Raw genomic sequence first — 25,879 nt, forward strand, 5'->3', positions numbered from 1 at the left:
ATTCTCCTCCTTTCCAATGTAACCATCTTTGGCCTCCTCCATTGCTGCAACGAACCAAGCTGCACATTGGAGGAGCAACACCTCACCTTCTGCCTGGGCAACCTACAGTCCAGAGGACTCAATATTTGAGTTCTCCAATTTCCAATAACCTCCCTTCCCATCCCCTGACTCCCTTTCCACTCCTCCGTGCCACCTACCATTTCATTCCTCCCATTAACCAACTAAATTGTGCCCTCTACCTATCTTCACCTATCCCCACTTCACCATCCTGCCCCTGCCACCCCGTTATCTGCAGCTCCCCTTATACTCACCTGCAGTCCTGAAGAAGGGTTGCACCCAAAATGTTAACTTCTCCACCTCCTTGATGCTGCCAGGCTTGCTGTGTTCTTCCAGCCTCCTGCCTGTCTACAATAAAACATCTCTGGCTTATTAATTAAAAGTCACAGTTTGCAGCATCTACTGAAGGAATGGTACTGGTTTTCTTTAGGCTTAAAGTGGTTTCTGCTGGTGGTCCAGGGGCTTCTCTCATTCTTGTTCACAGCTCCACAGCTGTTTTAGCTACCTGATAACCAATCTCGATTGTTGGCAAACTGGCCTTTGTCACGAGGCCACAAACCAATCTGCTACTTGTTACGAACCAAATCTCCATTTATAAACAGCATTTTAGCTCCAATTTGACTGCAGTCACTGCTGTAGTCCACAACAGTATTTGTACTGAATGACATGTTACTTGCTTTCAAACCATGCAGCTTGTCTTGCAAAGATTGAGTTATTTTCTCATTTCAGTCCACAATGTTTAAAAAAAAGACACCAAAATAGAAACAAACTGCCTTTAAAATAGTGAATGTAGCCACAGCTTGAGCATTAAAATCCTAATCTGAAGTTTTCTGTTCATCTTCTATTGAAAGAAGGCTGATGATTTAGAAGATGGTGCAATAAATGGTAAAATAGAAGTTAATATGCACTTGATAGTCTACTTCAAGTGTTTTTATTAACCTTCTGTAAGATCCATTTGGGAATTTAACTATTTATAATTTGTCCTTTCCAAAAAAACATGCTGCTTAAGAGAAAAGTAGCTGAGCATTTGTGGGGAGATACGAGAGGTGACTAAGGCTAATTTTTGGATAGAAGGTAGTTACGGTTTTGCAGTGAGAATATTGTATTTTCTTAATTGATCTCTGGATTTCTATTTGGTTGGTGGCCAGAATTTTATTTGGAAAATATTGTCCTTTGGTCAAAATGTTAAACTGTTTAGTCAGTGTCAGGATATGGATGTCAATGGGCATTTGTTGACCTTGTGAAAGTGGTAGTGAGTTGCTGCACACAGGAACTTGGGGGTACTTGTGCACAAAATGCAGAAAGTTAGTATACCACAAATACTCAGAATGCTAATGGAATGTTGGCCCTTCACCACCTCAAAATAACGTACTAGAGAAGGGAAGTTTTACTGCAATGTGTTGGTAAGACCACATTTGGAGTACTAGAGCAGTTTTGAAAATGTTTACTCAGATGATACCTGGTATGGAGGGTTGTCTTGTGAGCAAACAGATTGGGACTCTGGGACTCTACTCACTGGAGTTTGATTCTTAAGGGGCTTTACATGGTAAATGCAGTGTGGGGGGTGAGGAAGGGGGGTGCGGAGGGGGTGGTGGTGGTGAGGGAGGGAAAGGGTTCGGGGGTGGTGGGGAGAATCTACCATCTAGCCTCAACACACAACTGTTTTCTCAAATGCCTGTTATTCAACGTGAAGCAAATTATTTAATGCCCTCTCATTGCTAGGGGTTTAAGTGAGACAAAATGTAAATTGTTTTATTTGGCTTTGATATCATCTTCCTCAATAAAGACAAAATCAAAGTACTAATTTATGCCTTTTTACTATGCCTAGCATTTCCATGACTAAAACCTCCTTCGTGGCTTCTAACTGGGACGCCCTTAGTTTCCTTTTTCTATTTATATGCTGCTAAACAATTTTGAATTACTTTGACATTAGCTACAAACCTCTCTATACTTTGCTTCACCTATTTTCTTCCTTTCACTTTTTCCCCCTCTGAATTTTCTGTATTCAGCCTTGTTCTCACTTTATTACCAACCTTGTGTTTGACATGCACACCTCTGTCTGCTTCATCTTGAGCTCTATCACTGTTACCTAGGGAGCTCTGGCTTTGTTTGTCCTACCCTTTTTCTCCCCCCCCCAACCTCCTGTGGGAATGAACAACTAATTGCACCCAAACCATTTCTTGTCAGACAACCTGTTATAGTTTTGTCTCCCATCTTTGATTCCAGTTTACTTGGGCCAGATCTGTTTCATTCCATTGAAATTGTTCACTCTCCAGTTAATACATTTTAAAATGTGGATTTATCTTTGTCCTCCTTCATAGGTACCTTAAACCTAATGAGAAAATAGAAATGTTCTCCTACCGACACTATGTCCACCTAATGGCTCAGAATCAGAACCAGAAAATATTTAGTTTGTAGTCCAAACGATTAGAACATTCTCAAGAATATGCTTCAGATACTCTTCCTTCTCTCTGCCCTTATGTTACAATTCCAGTTATGTTAGAGTAATTATGATCCCACCATCATGATAGATCTATAATTTCCCTGCAAATATTTACCTCTACTCTTTTGACTTAATTAGGAGGCCTAGAGAATGCATGTATTATTAACGTAACGAGTTTGATATTATTTCTTCACAACAACAAAATAGATCCTTCCTTAACCTCTGGGGTATATCCTATTATTCCCATACTGCAATAATCTCTAGTTAATAAAAGTATTCCTCCTATATTCTTTCCTTTTACTTACCTGAATACTTAAGCATTTTTTCTTGTCATTCACTGGATGAGGATGGAGCAGGTTAGGTCAGCATTTATTGTCCAGATGACAGTTAAGTCACCCACATTGCTGTGGGTCTGGAGTCCTATATACGTCAGGATGGCAATTCCCTCCCTAAAGGACGGTAGTGAACCAGATAGGTTTTTCTGACAGTCAACAGTGGTCACAGTTAGGCTGTTAATTCTGGATTTTTAAAAAAAGTCTGAATTCTGCCATTGTGGGATTTGAACCCAGGTACCCAGAACATTGCTTGGGTCTCTGGATTAACAATCCAGTGATCATACCACTAGGCCATTGCCGCCTCATGTGTCAAGGCATATTTAATACCCAGAACTCATCATCCCTTGTACCAGTCTCATTTTGGCAGAACATCATACTTCTATTACAAACTGCCAACTTTATGTAGCATACTTATGTACACTAACTGTCTAAACCTAATTTGGCAATTCCTCTTGCTCAGATACTATTTCCTACCTAACACGTTTGTATTCCGATTTAGTCACTAAATTGTTGTGAGTCAGTCACTTCCATTGTGCTCTGCAAAGAATGGTAGTGGATAGGGATTTCCTGAAGATTTTTCCTAAGCTGTGAATGGTGGAATTCTTAAATGGGTTTGGTCAAAAATAAAATTCCATTTACTTCAATTTTTCAATAAATGTGTGTTGATTTAGGTGATCTTGGTTGTAGTGAAAGCTAGTATGGTTAGGTTTGAAATCTGTTAGTGTATAAGAATGATTTGGATGAGGAAAGTGAATGTACAACAGCAAAATTTGCAATTGACACAAAAATAGGTGGGAAAACAAGTGACAATCATGGCAAGTCAGCAGAGAGATCTAGACTGGTTTAGGGCAGTTGGGCAAAAGCTTGACAGATGAAATATAATTTAGAGAAATGTGAGGTTAATCACTTTGGCAGGGAGGGTGGTGAAGCTGAATATTATTTAAATTGAGAGATGACAGAATGTTGCAGAGCAGAGGGATTTGGGAGTCCTCGTTTGTGAATCCCAAAAACCTAGCATTCTAGTTCACTGCTTAATTAGGAAGACAAATGAAGTGTTGGCCTTTATTTCCAAGTGAATAGAATATAAAAGTAGGGTTGTTTTGCTAAAAGTATACAAAGTACTAGTTAGATCCCGACTGAACTGCTGTGGACAGATTTGGATCATTTGTCTAACAAGATGTACTAGCATTGGAAGCAGTCCAGCAAAGGTCACTCTGCTGATACTAGAAATGGAAGGACTGGCTTATGAGGAGATGTCAAGTTGAAATGTAGAAGAATAAAATTTAGAAAAATGGGAGACAATCTTATCAAAGCATACAAAATTCTTAGGGGAATTTGACCAGGTAGATGCTGAAAGTTTGTTCTCCCTTGTAAAGGAGATTCTAGGACCGGAGCGCACAATCTCAGAATAAAAGATCACACATTTAAAACAGATGAAGTTTTCTTGCCCTGAAGGTAGTGAATCGTGGAATTCTTTATGGCAGCAGGCCATTGTGGCTGATTTGTTGAGTATATTCAAGGCTGAGACACAGATTTTTAATTCAGAAGAGAATAGTTATTTGGGAAAAGGCAAAGTAGAACTGGCTATTATCGGATCATTAATGATCTCGTTGAGCAGATTTAGGCTGTGTGATCCACTTTTTGCTCCTAACTCTTATGGTCTTTATTTGATGATTTGACCAAATGCAAAATCCAGGGGCCTCTCTGCCTCAGCATGAGCTCCCAGACCTTTATAAGAAGACTTTGCAGGTTTGACAGGGTTGCTTATGCCACTGTCATTTCTGGTACCTAGGTTAATGCCAGGTGGTCCGTCCAATTTCATTTTTTGTTGAGATTTCAGTGATTGATAAAACTTAGTGGTTTGCCAGGCAGCTTCAGAGAGTCAACCACATTTGGTATAGGTCTAGAGTCACACTTAGACCAGACCAGATGAGGATGGCAAGTAACTGTTTGCATTTTTCTGACAATCAGCAGTAGTTTAATGTGTCAGAGGCCAGAACATTTAGCTGAGTTTGTGGATTAACAGTCTAACAACAATATCATGAGGCCATCGCTTTCCCAACTATGTCATACCCACTTGTATTTACTTGCATGACTAATTTATCTGCTTTATTGTGTATGCTTCACGCATTTAAGACTCAAGGCCTGAAAGGTTGTCTTTTTTTAGCATCCTTTGTCCGCTCACATTTTTCAGTGTGGCAGTGTTTGATTCTTGCCCTTCAATTCTCTATCAACACTTTTTTTTTCTTATTTCTGATTCAGTCTTTTTGTTTTTTGCTTTTGTTTCCTTCTTTGTCTGCATGCCATTTTAGCTTAAACTCTCCCCAGCTACACTGAAAAATACTCCCCCAAGGACATCAGTTCCATTCCTGCCTAAGTGCAGCCCATCCAGCTTGTCTGGTCCCAATGTCTCAGGAGTCTGAAACTACCCCTTGCACCATCACTAGCCACATATTCACATGATGTGTCTTGCTATTTCTACTTGGAGCATGTGACACTGGCAGTCGTGACATTGTTGCCTCTTGAGGTCCTACATTTCAACCTGCTTCCTAACTCTTTCTCTCTCCTGCTTTTAGGACCTTTTTTATCCCTTTTTTTTAACCTATGCTGTTTGTACTAATGTGTACCATGGCCACTGGCTGTTCACCCTCCCACTCCAGAATGTCCTGTAGCCATTGAGATTTTACCGAAGGTGCCTGGGAGGCAACATAGCATATTAGTCTCATTTGCGATGACCGAAATGTCATTCTATTCCCTTTACAATTGAATCCCGTATTACTATACACTTTCCACCCTCCTTCCTCCCCTCCCATGCATCAGAAGCAACCATGATGTAATGAATGCACTTGTTACTACTTTCTTCTGAAAGGCCATTATTCTGAAAGGCCAAGCTTCCAAAGTGATATGTTTGTTTTGCTAGGAAATGGCCACAGGTGGCTCCTATACTACCTGTCTAGTCCTCTTTCTCTGCTTGATAGTTATCCATTCCCTCCCTACCTGTAGGATGAACGCGCTCTCTCTGTACATGAATATTTTCAGCCTTGTCAATGCTCCAGTGTCCCCAGCTGTTGTTCCTACTCCAAATGTTTGCCTTTGAGGAGCTGAACAGGCGATATGTTCTGGCCATGGGCACTGGAGCTATGCCTGCTTTCCCATTATAGAATAGGAAGATGCCATAGCCTTGAGTTTCCCTTCTGAGTGAAAATGTTTTGAATTTTGTTCATTGCTTTTGCATTCTTTTCTGTGTGGTGCTCTCAATATCAGTGTCCTGTATAACTGAAGGAGGAGCTCCCTACATCAATTAAATTCCTTTTGCAATTAAATAATACATTCTCATAGCTTTCTTAATTACTTGCTCTACCTGCATATACGCTTTCAAGCTTCATGTCTGAGGCCACCCAGATCCGTCTGGATCTGAGCTGTGCAATGTAGCCACTTAAATGATATGCTGCTTATTTATTCTTCCTGCTAAAATGTGTAATTTCTCATTTTCCAAACCACAGTATCTGCCAGATCTTTACTGGTTCACTTAATGTCTAATTGTTTTGTAGTCGCCTTGTGTCCACTACACAACTTACTTACCTATCAATCTGTGTCATCAGCAAATTTGTTGATCATACCTTCCATTCCTCATCCAAATCATTTAAATAAATCTTTAGCAGTTGAGGTGCTAGCACTGATCCCTGTGGCATACCACTTATTACATTTTGTCAAAGACCCATTTATCCTCCTATGGTCTACTTGCTTTTAGCCAGCTAATCTTCTGTCCATGCTAGTATAGTACTTCTCCATGAGCTTTTATGATCTGCAGTAACCTTTACAATACCTTTTATCAAATGCCATCTGGGTGTCTAAGTATCATTCACCAACAGTTTCCCTTATCTAGAGCAGATGATAGCTCTTCAAACAATATAGTTTTGAGGCAGGGTATCCTCATTTTCCATTATTAATTCTGCAATGTCATTTTCTATGTGACTATTTGCTCACATTGTTAACTTTTCTTATTTTAAAACACTTTTAAAAAATTCTGGTTAGCTTTCCTTTTGTATACTTAATTTTTCACTCTCTAATAACTTTTTGTTCTATCTCCTCTTCTGACCTGCCTCTTGTATTTGCACAATGATTTATTTTTTTCTTTTAATTTGATGGTATAATTAACATTTTCAGTTAACCATGGATGGTGGGTCTGTTCCTTCAAATTTTTCTTGGTTGTTAGAATTTATGTATTCTGAAATATCTCCTTAAATGTTTGCTGCTACCTCTGTTGACCTATCCTTTAATTTAATTTGAGTTGAAAATGTGTTGCTGGAAAAGCGCAGCAGGTCAGGCAACATCCAAGAAGCAGGGGAATCGACATTTCGGGCATGAGCCCTCCTTCAGGACTTCCTGAAGAAGGGCTCGTGCCCGAAACGTCGATTCTCCTGCTCCTTGGATGCTGCCTGACCTGCTGCGCTTTTCCAGCAACACATTTTCAGCTCTGATCTCCAGCATCTGCAGTCCTCACTTTCTCCTCCTTTAATTTAATTTGCCAGCTCAGCTTTCTTCGTCACAATTTCCCTTTATTTTAGTCTCTGATCTATTTCTCTTTTCTCAAATGGAATGTAAAATTCTGTCATATTTTGGTGGCTGTTAGCTGAGGCAACTTTCGTTTAAGATCACTAATTTAATCCTATCTCATTGTACATTACCTAGTCTAGTATATCCTGCTGTGTAGTCAGTGTGGTTGACTAAAATATTAAAGATATATGGCGCTTGAAGAACAACTGTGTAAAGATGGCCAGAAGATTGGACAAACATTAAAGAATAGCTAGTCATGACTAAAAGATTAATAAGGATAACAAGCTGGGGTATGAAAGGAAGTTAGCTAAAAATATAAAGAGAGCTGAAACTTTTAAAATAATTATTTTAAAACATCACTGAGCATTGGTCTTAGAAAATGAGTAGGGAATTATTAATGGAGAATAAGGTGGTTGATGAATTGAATAATTATTTTGTATTGGTCCTCACTATAGAGGATATAACGAATGTCTCAATTGGCTGTCAGTCAGGAGAAAGGAACCCTAGAAATTTCTAATCACCAGAACAATAGTACTTAAATTGTCGGAACTATTGGTTCACAAGTCCTTACATTGTCCTGGTTTTCTTCATGGGATCTTAAAAGATGTAACTAGTGAGATATTTGATGTCTTGCTTTTAATTTTTTAAAACTTGCTAGATTTGGGGAAAATTTCATTTGTTTGAAAAATAGTTAGCCAAATTCCTTAATTTGGAAAGGGATGGCAACAAATTAGGAAAATATAGGATACTTAGTATGACATTTTCCATATGAAAAATGTCGTCATGATTTTATGAAAGGGAGATCATGTTTAACCAACTTAGCAGTGTTCTTTGAAGATGCATGTACTGTACCTGAATTGTCAGAAGATGTTTCATAACGTTCTGCATCAAGCCTTATTAGAGAAAATAAAGTTCTATATAGAAGATTTGGCTAGCAATAGTGAGAAGTGGGTCATTTTCTATTTGGTAAGACTTTCCTGCTGTGCCTTTGGGATTAAGGCTGAGCCTCAACTGTTTAACAATTTATTCATGATTTAGAAGAAGGAATGGAAGGTTGCTAAAATTGCTACTGGTAGGAAAGGAAGTTGTGAACAGCACACGAGGCTACAAAGAAAAGGTTATTATGTAAGCAAAGATCTGGCAAATGGAGTAAAATATGAGAAAGTGAAATTGTAAATTGTTTCTGGCAGGAAGAGTAAAGCATATTATCAAAAATGGTGAGATTGCAGAGCTCTGAGATGAGGTAAGATCTGAGTGTCTGTGTATATGAATTACTAAAGGCACAGGTACAAAAATAATTAGGAAAGCAAATAGAATGGTATTGCTTATAGAAAAGGCATTTGAATGCAATAGTAAAGTTATGATTAACTTGTACAGGACATTGGTGAGACCACATCTTGCTAAATATGTATTGGTCTCCTATTTTTAAATTGTAAATGCATTGGAGAGAGTTTGGAGAAAATTTATAAAAGTAATATTTGGAATAGTTGGGAAAGGTTTGAACAGGCTAGGGTTGTTATTCACTGAAGTTAGTGAAAAGTGAATTAATTGAAACAAAGGAGGTCATTGGGGACTTGACAGGGTAGATGTGGAAAGGCAGTTCCTCTGGTATGAAAATCTAGAACTAGGAAGGGGTTAGTGTTCTTTTCAAAAAAAGTGTTACCCATTTAAGACTGATAAGGACCCTCCTCCCCTGAGTTATAATGAGACAGGAATAATTAATGATGTCATGGTTAGCGATCTTCCTTGGAAGGAGTGATCACGATATGGTTCAATTTAGAATACAGATGAGGAGTGGGAAGATAAAATCCAATACCACAGTCCTGTGCTTAAACAAAGACGAGGGAGGACTTGGCTAAAGTAGACTGGAAACAACGATTTTATGGTGAGACAGTTAGCGAGCAGTGGAGGACTTTCAAAGCAATTCAAAGCAATTTTTCAAAGTGCCCAGCAAAAATATATACCAGTGAAAGGGAAGGACTGTAGGAAAAGGAGTCATCTGCCATGGCTGCCGACAGAAATAAGGGAGCCTATCAAATTGAAAGAGAAGGCATACAACATGGCCAAGATCAGCAGGAATCTAGAAGATTAGGAAAGCTTTAAAGGTCAACAGAAAGCTACAAAAAAAGCTATAAAGAAAAGAGAATAAAGTAGCTCAGAATATAAAGACAGACAGTAAAAGTTTTTATAAATACAATTTAAAAATGTGGCTAAATAAAATATTGTTTGGTCCTTTAGAGGATGAGAAAGAGGACTTAGTAATCGGATATGAGGAAATGGCCAAGGCATTGAACAGGGGTTTTTGTCTGTCTTCACTTTGGAAGACTCTAATAATGTTATGAAGTTGAAGGCGTGTACTGTACCAGAGAGAGAGAATGCTGTTCTGAACTGAGAGCTTACAAGCACCTGTGTATACGACTAGCTGGAAGTCCCAGAGTGTACTGATAAATTGAAAATATGTAACATTTTGCTGTGAAATGGATACCTGATCTTTGAACATAGAACATTACAGCGCGGTACAGGCCCTTCGGCCCTATATGTTGAACTGATCTGTCATACCAACCTGAAGCCCATCTCACTTACACTATTCCATATGCTCGTCCAATGACGACTTAAATGTACTTAAAGATGGCGAATCTACTACCGTTGCAGGCAAAGCCCTTACTACTCTGAGTACATAAACTACCTCTGACATCTGTCCGATATCTATCACCCCTCAATTTAAAGCTATGCCCCCTCGTGCTCACCGTCACCATACTTGGAAAAAGGCTCTCCCTATCTTACCCTCTTGTCTTTTATGTCTCTATTAAGTCACCTCTCAACCTTCTCTCCAACGAAAACAGCCTCCAGTCCCTCAGCCTTTTCAGGTAAGACCTTCCCTCCATACCAGGCAACATCCTAGTAAATCTCTTCACCCTTTCCAAAGCTTCCACATCCTCCTCATAATGGGGTGACCAGAACTGTACACAATACTTCAAGTGCGGCCGCGCTAGAGTTTTGTACAGCTGCAGCATAACCTCATGGTTCCGGAACTCGATCCCTCTATTAATAAAAGCTAAAATACTGTATGCCTTCTTAACAACCCTGTCAACCTGGGTGGCAACTTTCAAGGATCTGTGTACCTGGACACTGAGAACTCTCTGCTCATCTACACTACCAAGAATCTTACCATTAGCCCAGTACTTTGCATTCCGGTTACTCCAACCAAAGTGAATCACCTCACACTTGTCCGCATTAAACTCCATTTGCCACCTCTCAGCCCAGCTCTGCAGCTTATCTATGTCTCTCTGTAACCTACAACATCCTTTGTCACAATCCACAACTCCACCAACCTTGGTGTCCTCTGCAAATTTACTAACCCACCCTTCTACACAGTCATCCAGGTCATTTATAAAAATGATGAACAGCAGTGGACCCAACACCGACCCTTGCGGTACACCACTAGTAACTGGACTCCAGAATGAACATTTCCCATCAACCACCACCTGCTGTCGTCTTTCAGCAAGCCAATTACTGATCCAAACTGCTATATCTCCCACAATTCCATTCCTCTGCATTTTGTACAATAGCCTACTGTGGGGAAGCTTACAGAACGCCTTGCTGAAATCCATATGCACCACATCAACCGGTATACTCTCATCTACCTGTTTGGTCATCTTCTCAAAGAACTCAATAGGGTTTGTGAGGCACAACCTACCCTTCACAAAACAGTGCTGTCTATCCCTAGTCAAATTATTCTTTTCTAGATGATTAATCCTATCTCTTATAACCTTTTCCAACACTTTACCAACAACTGAAGTAAGGCACTATTCCTATAGACGATGACGATTTAAAGATCAATGCCAAAGGCTCGGCAATCTCCTCCCTGACTTCCCAGAGGATCCGAGGATAAATCCCATCTGGCCCAGGGGACTTATCTATTTTCACACTCTGCAGGATTTCTAATACCTCTTCCTTGTGAACCTCAATCCCACCTAGTCTAGTAGCCTGTACCTCAGTATTTTCCTCGACAACATTGTTGTTTTCTAGAGTGAATACTATTGAAAAATATTCATATAGTGCTTCCCCTATCTCCTCTGACTCCACACACAACTTCCCACTACTATTCTTGATTGGCCCTAATCTTACTCTTATCATTCTATTATTCCTTAAATATCTATAGAAAGCCTTAGGATTTACTCTGATCCTATCCGCCAACAACTTCTCATGTCTCCTCCTGGCTCTTCTGAGCTCTCTCTTTAGGTCTTTCCTGGCTACCTTGTAACCCTCCAGCACCCTAACTGAGCCTTCACATCTCATCCTCTTGACCAGAGATTCCACTTCCTTCGTAAACCACAGCTCCCGTGCTTTACAGCTTCCTCCCTGCCTGACAGGAACACATTTATCTAGGACGCACAGGAGTTTTTCCTTGAATAAGCTCCACATTTCTAATGTGCCTATCCCCTGCAATTTCCTTCCCCATCCTAAGCTTCCTAAATCTTGCCTAATCGCATCGTAATTGCCTTTCCCCCAGTTGTAAGTCTTGCCCAGTGGTATACACCTATCCCTTTCTATCACTAAAGTAAACATAACAGAATTGTGATCGCTATCACCAAAGTGCTCACCTACTTCCAAATCTAACACCTGGCCGCGCTCATTACCCAGTACCAAATCTAATGTGACTTTGCCCCTTTATTGGCCTGTCTACATACTGTGTCAGGAAGCCCTCCTGCACAGTCTGGACAAAAATTGACCCATCTATAGTACTCATACTATAGTGATCCCAGTCAATATTTGGAAAGTTGAAGTCCCTCATGACAACTACCCTGTCTCTCTCACTCCTATCGAGAATTATCTTTGCTATCCTTTCCTTTACATCTCTGGAACTATTCGGAGGCCTATAGAAAACTCCCAACAGGGTGACCTCTCCTTTCCTGTTTCTAACTGTTTCATACTACCTCAGTTGACGAGTCCCCAAACATCCTTTCTGCAACTGTAATACTGTCCTTGACCAACAATGCCACACCTCCCCCTCTTTTATCATCTTCTCTGTTCTTACTGAGACATCTAAATTCTGGAACCTGCAACAACCATTCCTGTCCCTGCTCTATCCATGTCTCCGAAATGGCCACAACATCAAAGTCCCAGGTACCAATCCATGCTGCAAGTTCCGGATGCTCCTGACATTGAAGTAGACACATTTCGAACCAACTTCTTGCTTGCCGGTGCCATCTTGCATCCCTGAAACTTGATTTCTGACCTCCCCTACTCTCAACCTTTTCTATACTCGAACTACAATTTTGGTTCCCATCCCCCTGCTGGATTAGTTTAAACCCACCCCAACAGCCTTAGCGAATGTCCCCCCTCAGGATATTGGAACCTCTCTGGTTCAGATGAAGACCATCCTGCTTGTCGAGGTCCTACCTACCCCAGAAAGAGCCCCAATTATCCGAGAATCCAGAACCCTCCCTCCTGCACCATCCCTGTAGCCACGTGTTCGACTCCTCTCTCTCTCCCAATTCCTTGCCTCATTAGCACGTGGCACTGGCAGCAATCCAGAGACGACAACTGTTTGTCCTAGCTCTAAGCTTCTGTCCTAGCTCAGTGAATTTCTGCCTTAAATCCCCATTTCTCTTCTTACCTATGTCATTGGTGCCTATGTGGACCATGACTTGGGGCTGCTCCCCTCCCCCTTAAGGATCCTAAAAACACGATCAGAGACATCACGAACCCTGGTACCTGGGAGGCAACACACCAACTGTGAGTCTCTCTCGTCCCCACAGAACCTCCTATCTGTTCCCCCTAACTATGGAGTCTCCAGTGGCTACTGCTCTGCTCCTCTTCCCTCTTCCCTTCTGAGCAGCAGGGACAGACTCTGTCCCTGTTGCTGCTTTGACAACAATTCGAATTTAACCAATCAGTTTAAGTTATGCCCCAGGATATGAAAACCCAGTCGAGTTTGAATGTATTGTTTAGCCAACATAGAGCCAGTGAGGCGATCTGATGTTGGGGGTATAAAATGCGGACATTTTGAAAATTGGTCAGAGAGCAACTCCCGTGTATATATTATATATAGAGAGAGTGAAACTCAGAGTTAATTACCCATCTAACATTTTACACTCAAGTAAATTAGAAAAACGCACACTCTCTATCAAAGGTACACTTTCATTTGAAACATACTTGTAGTAAAAAGAAAGATGACCCAGGGAAATCAGCTGCTTAGAATGAAGACACAGAAGAATACAACTTTATGTTCACTTTGCGTTAAAAAATAATGTTATTTTCTTTAAGAAATGGTATTTGGGAGTTCTGTCACTCTAACTTTAACAGATTACAGAGCGAGGCAAGCTTTTCTGAATGTTTGATTTAATTATGAGGAGTTCCTCTCCGTCGTAACACATACCAGTAATTGATAAAGGGATGAAGGTAGGTGAGGACCTGGAAACAGTCATCACGAAAGTGATGGTGCTGGGCAAGTTAATGGAGCTAAGAGTAGACAAGTCTCCTGGCCCTGATGGAATGCATCCTAGGGTGCTAAAAGAGATAGTGGGAGAAATACCAAATGCTGGTAATTCTCCAAAACTTACTGAACCCTGGGGCAGTTCCAGCAGATTGGAAAACAGTAAATGTGACGCCACTGTTTAAAAAAGGATGGGGAATCATAGACTGATTAGCTAAACCTCTGTCGTGCGGAAAATGCTTGAGTCTATTATCAAGGAAGAAATAGCAAAGCATCTAGGCCACAAAGATCGGCCATGACCTTATTGAATGACGGAGCAGGCTCAAAGGGCCAGGTGGCATGTTCCTGCTCCAGTTTCTTCTTCTTCTTATGCATTGAGCCTTTGTGAAATTCTTTCCTAAAATGGAGTGGAGGAAAAATCTTGGAATGTTTTTATAAGGCAGCAGCCCAGAATCTTATGTCCTGAATCAATAATTAATCAGAGATAGGGAGCAATGCAGACTTGAAGTTAGAAGCAGATCAGCCATGGTTTTATTGGATGGTGGAGCAGGCTCGGGGGAAGTGGCTTATTCCTGCTCTTAACTCATATTTCTATGTATAAAAAGGTGAGGAAAGACATTGTGTTTTATTCATTCACCAGGTTTTTGGGGTTTTTAGTCTGGCTATTTTTAAAAAAATATAATTCTTATTCCATTATCAGTAATTATTTTTGTTGTAGACTATAAATTCCTCTTAATTGCTTTGGCATTTTTGCTTCAAATTACATGGTTTGCTTTGGCATGTTTTGTATAGTAAATATGCCAGCTACCATGTCATGATCTGTACCACAGAGGCTGTATGTAGGATGCTATTGATGGCATGAGGGCCTAACTTGAGAGGACTCGAGTACTTAATTCTGTGCAATTTTCATATTATAACTAATGCAATTTCTGAACGGAAATGCATTTTGTCAAAGCTTTTCATCTTGTTCTTAACAGGGCAGTTTACAAGCCTACACATTTATGGAGAAAACCAATATTTGAATGAGAAGTGTTAATTGGTTGGCTAGTAGGCCAATGGGTCAGTAACCAAGAAAGTTGAGGGTAGTATCAATTTGAAAGAGAGAACATACAATGTGGCAAAGATCACTGATAAACCAGAGGACCAGGAAATTTAAGGGCCAACAAAAGATAACCAAAAAATAGAGGAAGAAAATAAACCTGAAGTAATCTAGCAAGTAACAAAGGTGAACAATAATAGCTTTTAAGTAAACAACTAAAGGAAGAGAAAGCAAAGTGAACGTAAGTCCCTTCTAGAATGTTGGGGCAATTAAGAGGGATTCAAAAAGTGACAGGAGTGAAACTATATTTTCGCATCAATTTTCTTGGTAGAGAACCCTAATAGCATTCCAAAAATGCTTTAAAAAAATCAAGGAGCTAAAATAATGGGAAAGAAAAGAAGGAAACTAATGGGTTAAAACCTGAAAGCCCCTGCATCTGATGGGTTTTATCCTAATTTTTTTTAAAAGGAAGTAGTTTCTGAGATGGCACTAGTTTCCCAGAGGTTTGGAAAACAACCACTTTAGCACCCTTGTTCAAAAAAGGAGAGTGACAAAATAACCAGTAACTAGCTCAGTTAGCTGGATATGTTAATCTTAATTAGTCTATTATAAAGAATGTGATAGTAGAACACTTTAGATGTACATAATGGAATGGAGGAAAATTAGCATGCCTTCGTGAAGGGGAAATCGTGCCTGACCAATTACCTGTAATTCTTTTTTGAGGTGGTAGTCAGCAGGATTGGTAAAGAGGAGCCAATACATGTAATATATTTGGATTTGCAAAAGACATTCAATAAGATACCACACATAAGGCTACGTAAGATGCTAGCTTTGTGATGATATCTATTAATATTAATTTATGAGGAGAAACTACTTCACTCAGAGAGTGGTGGCTGTGTGGAATGCTCTGCCCCAGAGGGCAGTGGAGGCCCAGTCTCTGGATTCATTTAAGAAAGAATTGGATAGAGCTCTTAAAGATAGTGGAGTCAAGGGGTATGGAGATAAGGCTGGAACAGGATACTGATTAGGAATGATCAGCCATGATCATATTGAATGGCGGTGCAGGCTCGAAGGGCAGAATGGCCTACTCCTGCATCTATTGTCTATTGTCTAATATTGATGATTTGGCTAAAAGATTTAGAATATTTAATACACATTACACGCCAAAGCAAACCATGTAATTTCAGGACAGGGTGCCAGCTATCAGTATTGGGCCATGATTATTTATAATTAATAGCTTTGAGGGAAGTGAATGTGCTATTGGCAAATTTATGGATGACACAAAAATAAGTAGGCAGGCAAGTGGTGAGGATGAGTCTGCAGAGTGATCTAGACAGTATGAGTGAGTGGGCAAAAACTTAGCAGATGGAATATAGTATGGGAAAATGTAACATCATAGTCACTGACAGCAGGTAACATAATTTGAATGCTAAATGAAGAAAGCCTTCAGATAGCTGCAGCACATAGGGAATTACTATATTAATTTCAAAGCTAGCGTGCAGGTTCAGGCAATAGGGAAGAAAAATGACTTGTTGGCCTTTATTTCCAAAGGGATTGGGATAGAAATATAGGGAGGTATTGCTAAAGGTACTAGCCTGATCTTCCCTCTAATAGTGTGAACTGTTTTAGTCCCCTTATCTAAGGAAAGATGTGTTGGCATGGGAGGTAATCCAAAGAAGGTTAACTAAGTTGATTCAGGGTGTGGAAGGATTTCCTTATGAGGTTGAGTGGTTGGGCTTGTGCACATTTCATTTAGAAGAATGAAAGGGGACATTTATTGAAAAGTAGTTTTATGGGGCTTAACAGGGTAGATGCTGAGAAATTGTTTACTCCTGTCGGAGTGTCCAGGACCAGAAGTCATAATATCAGTGTAAGGGGTTCTACATTTAAGACAGATCAGGAAGAGGCTAATGAATCTGCAGAATTCTTTACTGCAGAGGGCTGTCATTCGTATACTACAAGGCTGAGAGAGATCTTTTGAATAAGAGAATTGAGGATGGGAATATTCAGTCAGACAGTCATTTTTGTTGAATAGAAGAGCAGAATTGATGTGTTGAATGAATGCCTTATGCTCTTATTGATGTCCAAACTGGAGTTCCTAGATCTGTTCAAAATCTATTGCATTCAGTATGATCGTACTGCTCAGTGTGTGGTACAAGGTTCACAATTCTTTGTATTCACTTTTGTGGTATAGGGAAAAGTAAAACAACTATATTAGCAGTCTGGAAGGAGTACTAGGAACCAAACTTGTCTGCTTGGATATTGTAATGTGGAGGTGCTGGTGATAGACTGGGCTGGACAAGGTTAAAAATCATTCAACACCAGGTTATAGTCAAAAAGGTTTATTTGGAAGCACAAGTTTTTGGAGCGCTATCAAAGAGATGGCATTTGGTTCTGATATTTCTCGTTCTTCACTATTGATTTCTTGCTAACTGAAAAGTTGGTTCTTCAGTTTCTTTAAACAGATGAAAATATTAAGAGTGATCATTATAAAACTTTATCAGGTCTGTGTGACTGAGGTTGGTTAGGCTATCAAGTCTTATGTGCAGTTTTGGAATGTGATTGCAGTAGAAAGAGTGCAGAAGAGATTTACCAGGACATTGCCTGTGCTAGAAATTTCTGAAGAGATTGGATAAATTTGGGTTGTTTATCTTGGAGCAGAGGAGATAGGATTTGAGATGTATACAATTGAGGCATAGAAAGGTTAGATGAGAAGCAACTTTCCCCTTTTTTGGAGGGATTAGTGAGTGGGGGTATAGACTTAAGGTAAGGAACAGGAGGTTTAGAGGGGATGTGAGGAGACATTATTTTTAACCCAGATGGTGATGGAAATCTTGAACCTTTTGCCTGTAAGTGTGGTAGAGGCAGAAATCCTTCATGTTTAACTTAGATTACTTAGTGTGGAAACGGGCCCTTCGGTCGAACAAGTCCACACCGACCCTCCGAAGAGCAACCCACCCAGACCCATTTCCCCCACATTTACCCCTTCACCTAACATACAGGCAATCTAGAAACCGGAGCATCCAGAGGAAACCCACACAGACACGTGGAGAATGTGCAATCTCCACACAGACAGTTCCCTGAGGCAGGAATTGAATCCGGGTCTCTGGTGTCGAGGCAGCAGTGCTAACCACTGTGCCACCTCAAGATTTGGACGTGCTATGCCACACCTGAAGGGCCCTTTTTTTTTAATGCTGTAGACCTCTGAATTTGTTTAGAGGCCCATGCAAACTCACATCCCCCCACTTTAATGTGATACTTTCTTTAAGAGAAGCTAAAATTAAGGTTGTAAACTAGCTGGGTGACAAATGGAGGTATGTTGCTGTCTTGTGCTTTTTAAATCAAAGTTATACAAATGAGTTTATTTTTAATATTAAGGAAATAGGAGCAGTGACCAGCCATTCTGTTGCTTGAGCTAAAAAAGCACAGCAGATCAGACTGCATCCACTGAGCAGGAAGGTCAACGTTTCAGACCAAAACCACCTTCAGGACTGGGAGGGAGCCCAGAAGTATACAGAAGGAGGGGTGTGAGGCTGGGAGAAGGGCAGGTGGGATGCTGACAGGTGGATGCAGGTGGAGGGTTGTTGTGATTGATCGGTGGGAAGTGCGGAGCAGATAATTGAGTAGGAAGATGGGCAGGTTAGGTCCGGTCAAGGAGGTGAGAAGGAGTGGGGCTAGACGTGGGATAAGGCTTTGGGAGGAGGAACTTTGAAGCTGGTCAAGTTAATGTTGATGCCATTAGGCTGAAAGCTTCCCAGGCGAAATATAAGCTGTTCCTGCAGTTTCTGTTTGTCATCACTGACAGTGGAGGAGGCCAGGGATGGACATGTCAGGAGAGTGGGAGAGGAAGTCAAAATGGATGGTAACTGAAAAGTTAGGTTGGTTGGTGCGAGCAGAGCGCAGATGCTCTGCGAGCTGGTCCCTGAGTCTGCATTTGGTCATCTCAATATAGAGGAGACTGCATTGGGAGCAATGGCTGTGGGGTTGGATGAAGTGCAGGTGAACCTCTGTCTGATCTGGAAGTATTGTTTAGTGCCTTGGATGGATGTGAGGGGAAGTGTAGGGGCAGTTGCAGGGAAAGACACTAGATTCAGTGCAAAAATTGGTGGGGTGTGTAGAGTTGACGAGAAGAGTCATAGTGAACAGTCCCCGCAGAAAACTGACCGGGGAGTGGGGAAGGAAATATGGTTTTGGTGGGGTCTGATTGTAGGTGGTGGAAATGTCAGGATGCTGCATTGGATTCAGTGTTGTGATGGTGGGGTAGTATGTGAGGATTGAGGGGACTCTATCCTTGTTAGGAGGGGGTTAGAGGGCAGAACTGCGAGAGACTAAGGAGATACTGTTGAGGGCATCCTTAATTACTGAGGAGGGGAAAGTATGGTCCCTAAAGTAGGAGGAGATCTGGGATGTCCTGGACTAGAATGCCTGATCCTGTGAGCAGATGTGGCAGAGACAGAGGAATTGGGAATATGGGATGGCATTTTCCCTGAAGGTTGAGTGAGAGGAGGTGTAGTCGAGGTAGTTGTGGGGGTTAATGGGTTTGAAATGGATATCAGTGGTGTGTCCATTTCTGGAGATGGCGAGGTCCAGAAATGGAAGAGAGGTGTTGGAAATTGTCCAGGTGAATTTGAAGGCGGGATGGAAGGTGTTGGCAAAGTTGAAGTGCTCAAGCTCCTTGTGGGAACTTGAAGTGGCACCAGTGCAGTCATCAATATAGTGGAGGAAGAGGTGGAGAGTGCTGGTGTAAGTAGGATTGCTCCATGCCTCCTACAAAGAGGCAGGCGTAGTTCAGGCCAGTGTGGGTGCCAATGTCTACCTCTTTGGTTTGTAAGAAGTGGGAGGAATCATACGAAAAATTGTTCAGGATGAGGACCAGTTCTACCAGGCGAATGAGTTGCGGGGCACTGGTTTATCCTATGGGAGAGTAAGAAGCAGAGGGTTATTAGGCCCTCTGTGGGGGGGCAAGGTGTCAAGAGTGTGTACATCCATGGTGAAGATGTGTTGGGAGCTGGGGAATTGAAAGTTTTGGAAGAGGTGGAGGATGTGGGTTGTGTCTTGATTGTAGGTAGGGAGTTCCTGGACCAAAGAAGGAAGAACTGTGTCAAGGTAGGAGGAGATGAGCTTGATGGGGCAGAAGCATGTAACGACAATGGGTTGGCCAGGACAATCGGGTTTATGGATTCAGTTGGAGGCTGTAGATAGGAGATCTTTCGAAGACCTGAAGTTGTTGAGGGTTGGGGAATCAGAGGGAGCGGTGGAAGGAGGTGTCCGAGTTGGCACCTGGACTCGATGTGAAGGTTGGTTTGCTGAACTACAACCCCCCCCCCCCCCCCCCCCGCCGTAAAAGTGAGATTGGGGCTGGAGCAGAGGGCTGATGGGGAGAGGTTGGAGTAATTTGAGAGATGTGGAGAGATCCAAGCAATTGATGTCATGGCAGCAGTTTGAGCTGGAGTCGAGGGAGGATAGGAGGTCGGGAGGAGGTGTCCAGGAGGATGGGATTCACCAGAGGCAGGAGAAATGGGTCATTTACAGGTTGGGTTGGATGCCTGTTCAAAGAAGTAGGCGTGGAGACAAAGGAAGAAGGGCTCCACATCGTGCTGTGTGTAAAATTCATTTACATGTGGGAGCTTTACAGCCCAGTGGCCTCAACATCTACTTCAGTAGCTTCAAAATCCCTCCTCTCTTAGCCTTATCCCATGTGTAACCCCACTCCTCCTTGTCTCCCTGACCTAACCTGTCCATCTTTCTACTCACCTATCCTCTCCACTATTCCCACTGACCAATCACAACCCCCAACTGACCTCCACCAATCAGCATTCCCCCTCCCTGCCCAAACCTCCAGTGTTCTTCTGGGCTCCCTCCCCATCCCCAGTCCTGACAAATGGTTTCAGTGTGAAACATTGACTTTCCTGCTCCTCAGATGCTGTCTGATCTGCTGTGCTATTCCAGCTTCACATCTATTGACTCTGGCTTCCAGTGTCTGCAGTCTTTACTGTTGGCTTCCTGTTGCTTGAGCCTGCTGTGCCATGGAATAACCTCTTAGCTGAGCTTCTACACGAAATCCACATTCTAGCATCCTTTCATGTCTCAAATTATTGATCTCCATCTTGAATGTGCCAGTCTTGGGATAGAGAATTATAAAGAACTGCATTTATCTGTTTCTCTTTGTCCTGGAGTTCCCAAATAATGATCAATATTTTTTAACATGAGACTGGTCCCTAATTCTAGACTCTTCAGCTAGAAGAACCTACCACTGCATCTATCATGTTGAGTTCTTTAGAGTTTTGTAAATTTCAATGAGATTACTCCTTATTCTTATTTTCAAAGAATATAGGCCCATGTGATGCAATCTCTTAAGAAAACACTGTTACCTCATCGAGCTTGAGAGCCTTTGTTGCAGGTAAAAATATCTTTCTTTTTGGCCCTGTCTCAACCTTTATGCTCCATTCCTGATGTGTCTTTATTCCTTAATCTGGTTCTATAATGAATACTTTACAATAAATGTTAATGTACCATTTGTTTTTCTGATTCCTTGCTTTATACGCACGAAGTTTGATTTATGTACAAGAACGCCCAAATTGTCAACCAACATTTTTTAAGGTTTCACTTTTGCAAAAATATATTTTGCCATTTGCTCTTTCCTATCAAAGCGGATGATTCACTTTTTCCGAACATCTCATGCCATCTGCCATATTCTCTCCCCTGCTCATCTCAACCATGCAGTCATGTTTCTGCAATGTTAATTGTATAATTGTAATTTACCTCTACATGTATGTTTTTTAGATCAGTTATCTTGTTGCAAATGCTTGTGTGAACTCAGACTATCCTTCACACGTGACCTTTTGATATCATTTTGCATTTGAGAGAATTCATGGCTCATCTTTTGTTTCTCCTGTCTTCTAATTTTGTTTGCATTTTTTCTGTTGCTTGTGACCACCTTAACGCCCTTTCAGTTTAGAAAGTGAGGACTGCAGATGCTGGAGATCAAAGCTGAAAAATGTGTTGCTGGAAAAGCGCAGCAGGTCAGGCAGCATCAAAGGAGCAGGAGAATCGGCGTGGGCTTGTGCCCGAAACATCGATTCTCCTCCTTGGATGCTGCCTGACCTGCTGTGCTTTTCCAGCAACACATTTTTCAGCCCTTTCAGTTTAGTTTACTTTTCAGATTTCCATCCCCCTGACGTGCTAGTTTAAAGCAGCCCTTTCATCACAAGCAAATCTTCCAGTGAGGGTATTAGTCACAGTTACTAATCTGAAGGAAAATTTATCTTTATTGACTGGACCAAAATTTATTTTTCTTTCTGTTAGAGGTCTCTTAACCTATTGTTCTGAGATGATGAATCCTTTTTTTTATGCTTCTATGCATTAACTGCACTCTCATCCCTGTGATACGCCATTAAATTTTTGCATGTTCTGAGAGTTTGACCACATCCTCCAAAACATATATTTTCAAATTGGAATATGGTTCTCCTTTTATCAAGATTATTTCTGTAGCCTTCATTCTGACACCATGTTGCAGAATCGTGGAATCTTCCAGCATAAAATTAGGCTACTGAGTTTATTTTACCGACGTCAGCTCTTTGCTGCTTTTCTTTTCAATGCCTTCAAGGCGTGGATGGCCCACTTATGTCATTGTAACCAGAATTTTCTCCTGATGTTGTTTTGCAAAGCTGCCTCTTTTCTCCATTTCCCCCGTCTGTCTGTCTGTCTGTCTGTGTGTCTCTGTCTGTCTCTGTCTCCTTCCCTTCTCCTTCTCTTCCCTGTTGCCTACTCTTTTCCCCCCCCCACAACTCTGTCGCCTCCCGTCTCTTCTTCCTCCCCCACCCAAACATTAGACTCCGTTGCCTTCCCTCCCCAACCCCCACTCACTATCCACCAATCCCTGGAGATCTTTGATTTTAAACTATTTTTTGCAGAGATTATGAATGCAGATAATGCACCCATCAGTGAAATTGAAGGGATCCTAGCATGGATAATTTTACTTGTAAGGTAACAAGGCAGAGCAAGCTTTGCATCACGTAATATAGGGGTGGATATGGAAAAGGATGTGAATCCATTCTTGGGGAAAAGGTTTAAAATCCTCAATCACAGCTAGAAACAAACTATTTATTTTGCTTTAGTCTGTGCTATATTAATTTGTCCAGTCACATCTGTTTTTGAGAGAACTTGGATCCCTAAAATGCCTCTGAATCAGTGTTTTCTTTCTGAACTTTACATCCTGTCCAGAGTGTGTCAGATTTTTAACAGCAGTGAGCAATAATATTGGTTGGATTTTTAACTAATCCACTAAAACGATGAAATTGTTGACAGTGTATCATTGTCTGTCTGCAGATGGAAAATATCTTTAGTAGTTTCCTTCTTGACTGTGGGGTAGTTTAATTTGCTTTCAAGACTATGGGTTTCAAATATTACAAACCAAGCGTGCACTACAGCTTTTATACAAATGCAATTGTTTGCTATAATTCAACAGTTCCATTCACAGCTCCTCCAATAATGACTTGAGCAAAATCTAAATCTTGCAGCTATGTATTGTAAAGAAAAAAATTCAAAAATACATCCCCTTTAATTTAAAAAAAAGTCAAATCCCTTGCCATAAATAAAGAGATTGCTGGAAAATCTCAGGAGGTCTGGCAGCATCTGTGGAGAGAAATCAGACTCACTTTGGAAGGGGGGGGGGGAGGAGGCGACAGGGAGGGAGAGACTGAGGGTGGGTTAGAAGTAGAGACACACTGGGAGGGGGGGTTGGTGTATGGAGAGAGGTAGGCATCACTTGACCTGAAATGTAAACTGAGTTCTTTCCACTGATGCTGCCAGACCTGCTGAGCTTTTCCAGCAATCTCTATTTTTTCAAATTTACAGCATCTGCAGTTCTTTTGTTTTTTTAAATCCTCTACCCTTAACTTTTTTGTGATTAGATCTTTAATTGAATGAGTCATAGTGATACTGTAGCTTATCACCTGCCTTCCTGGACAGAGAACAGAAAGCAGGAAACTCTCTGCCAGTTAGCCTAACATTGGTCATTGGGAAAATGCTAGAATTAATTTCTAGGCAAGGTTTAGAATGTTGCTGGGAACGGAGGGGTTGAGTTGTAAAGTTAGGCTGGGACTTTTTTTTTCACTGGAGTATAGTAGGTTGAGGGGTGACCTCATAGAGATTTATAAAATCCTGAGTGCTATAGATAAGGTGAGTAGTGAACTAACCAAATGAGCCATCCAACCACCTTTTAGCCCATTCACTACTCTCTGGGAGAAAATAAATTCCTTCACGTCTTAAACTAGGTCTTTTTCCTAGGGTGGAGGAATTCAAAACTAGGGGCATATTTTTAAGATGAGAGGAGAAGGATTAAAAAAAATTGTCCCTCATATCCTTTTTATTTGTGGACTGAAATACCAGAGAAATTGTTGGACGCAGGTATGGTTATAATATTTAAAAAGACATTTGGATAAGTACGTGAATAGGAAAGGTTTGGAGAGAAACTGGTCAATTGCAGGTAAGTGGGACTAGTTTGGTTTGAGAACATGGTTGGTGAGGACTAGTTGGACTGAAGGGTCTGATTCCATGCTGTATGACTCTAAGTAGCAGGACATTTTACAAAAAATAAGCTTAACACTATCTGTCAACATGGTTTTGTGAAAGGGAAATCCTGTTAAATAAATTAGAAAATTGTGTACATAACAAGCAAAGTTAATGAAGGATAACTGATGGATGTAGTAAACTTGGATTTTCAGAAAGAGTTCAATGAGATGCCACAAAATGTTATTGCATTAGGTAGGAGCTCCTGGTACTGGGGCATGAATTGAGGCTTGGTTAATACACGTAACAAAGAATTGAGCTTAATAGTTTCTGCAAGTTGGAAAGACATCTATCTAATTAATGACTTGGAGGTGGCAGAATGTAATGTATCCAAATTTGCTGCTCATACAGAAATAGGTAAGGTATGTTGTGATGAACATTAAAGAATCTGCATGGGGATATAAATTGGATGAGTAGGCAAAAACTTGGCAGTTGGAGTTTAACGTAGGAAAGTGAAAGGGCGTGCAATCTAGTAGGAAACATCAAAAGGTGCATTTATTTAAATTACAGCTTCAAAAAAAGTGTAATGCAGAAAAATCTGGGTGTTCTTTTGCAAAGAACAAAGTTAGCATGCATGTACAGCAAGTCAAATTTAATTTTGGGTTGTTTTTTTAGGGGTATGGAGTTTAAAAACAATCTTGTTACAATTATACACAGCCTCACCAAAACTTTGTAAAGTTTGCTTCCTGTATTTAAGACAATGTACTGGCATTGGAGGCAGTTCAAAAGAGATTCATGAAGGTGTTGCCTTATCAAGAACAGTTAAACCTCTTATTTATTAAAATTTAGAAGAATAAGGGGTGATCTTACTGAAAATTCTGAGGGGGATTAATAGAGTAGATGTTGAGAGGATATTCCCACTAATAGGGAAATCTTAAACTAGGGGGCATAGTTAGAGAATAAAATTAGATTTGAAGGAATTTTTTTTCCAAAGTGGTGAATAGGGTAGAGGTGGTTGGTTAGCTTATTTGGCTGGTTCACTATTCAGAGTGATGCCAATGGTATAGATTCAATTCCTGCGTTGTCATGAAGGATTTTCCTTCTCGACTTCCTCTCCTCTGAAGCATGCTAATCCTCTTGCTAAACCATCAGCAGTTGTCTCTCCGTATTGAGAGCAGCCCAACAATCTGATTAAGACTGTGGTAACTTCCCATCCCTTTAGTCAATGTCTGGAATTCTCTACCTGAGTTGTGGAAGTTAGTTCACTGAAATTATTTGAAGAGATAGGTAGATATCTGAAATATCAGTGAATTGATAGCTATGCTGAGCTGGTGCAAAAGAGAAATTGAAGTCTGGGGCAGATTAGCCATGATCTCGTTGGATGTTGGGACAGGTTTGAGGGGCGAAGTGGTCTACTTCATTCTCTTCTGTCTTTGACTCCAATCTGTTCTTTACTACTTGTAAAGGATGAGCTGCAGCAATTGCCCAAGTTATCTTTC

The 25,879-nt window shown here is 40.9% G+C and overlaps 1 protein-coding gene across 16 annotated transcripts in view; it reads left to right on the forward strand.

Annotated features, from left to right (window-relative positions):
- Nucleotides 1–25,879, forward strand: part of LOC140477012 (uncharacterized) — a 426,283-nt gene that overhangs the window by 87,146 nt on the left and 313,258 nt on the right. For 4 of the 16 annotated variants that reach the window (XM_072570100.1, XM_072570102.1, XM_072570103.1 and 1 more), the window contains exon 2: nt 21,198–21,270. The exons of the other annotated variants lie outside the window; for them this stretch is intronic. The gene's annotated coding sequence lies outside the window, so the exon portion shown is untranslated. The remainder of the gene's footprint in view (nt 1–21,197; nt 21,271–25,879) is intronic. 16 annotated transcript variants of the gene reach the window in all.

Source organism: Chiloscyllium punctatum, chromosome 5 (assembly GCF_047496795.1).
Source record: "Chiloscyllium punctatum isolate Juve2018m chromosome 5, sChiPun1.3, whole genome shotgun sequence".
Lineage (NCBI taxonomy): Eukaryota > Metazoa > Chordata > Chondrichthyes > Orectolobiformes > Hemiscylliidae > Chiloscyllium > Chiloscyllium punctatum.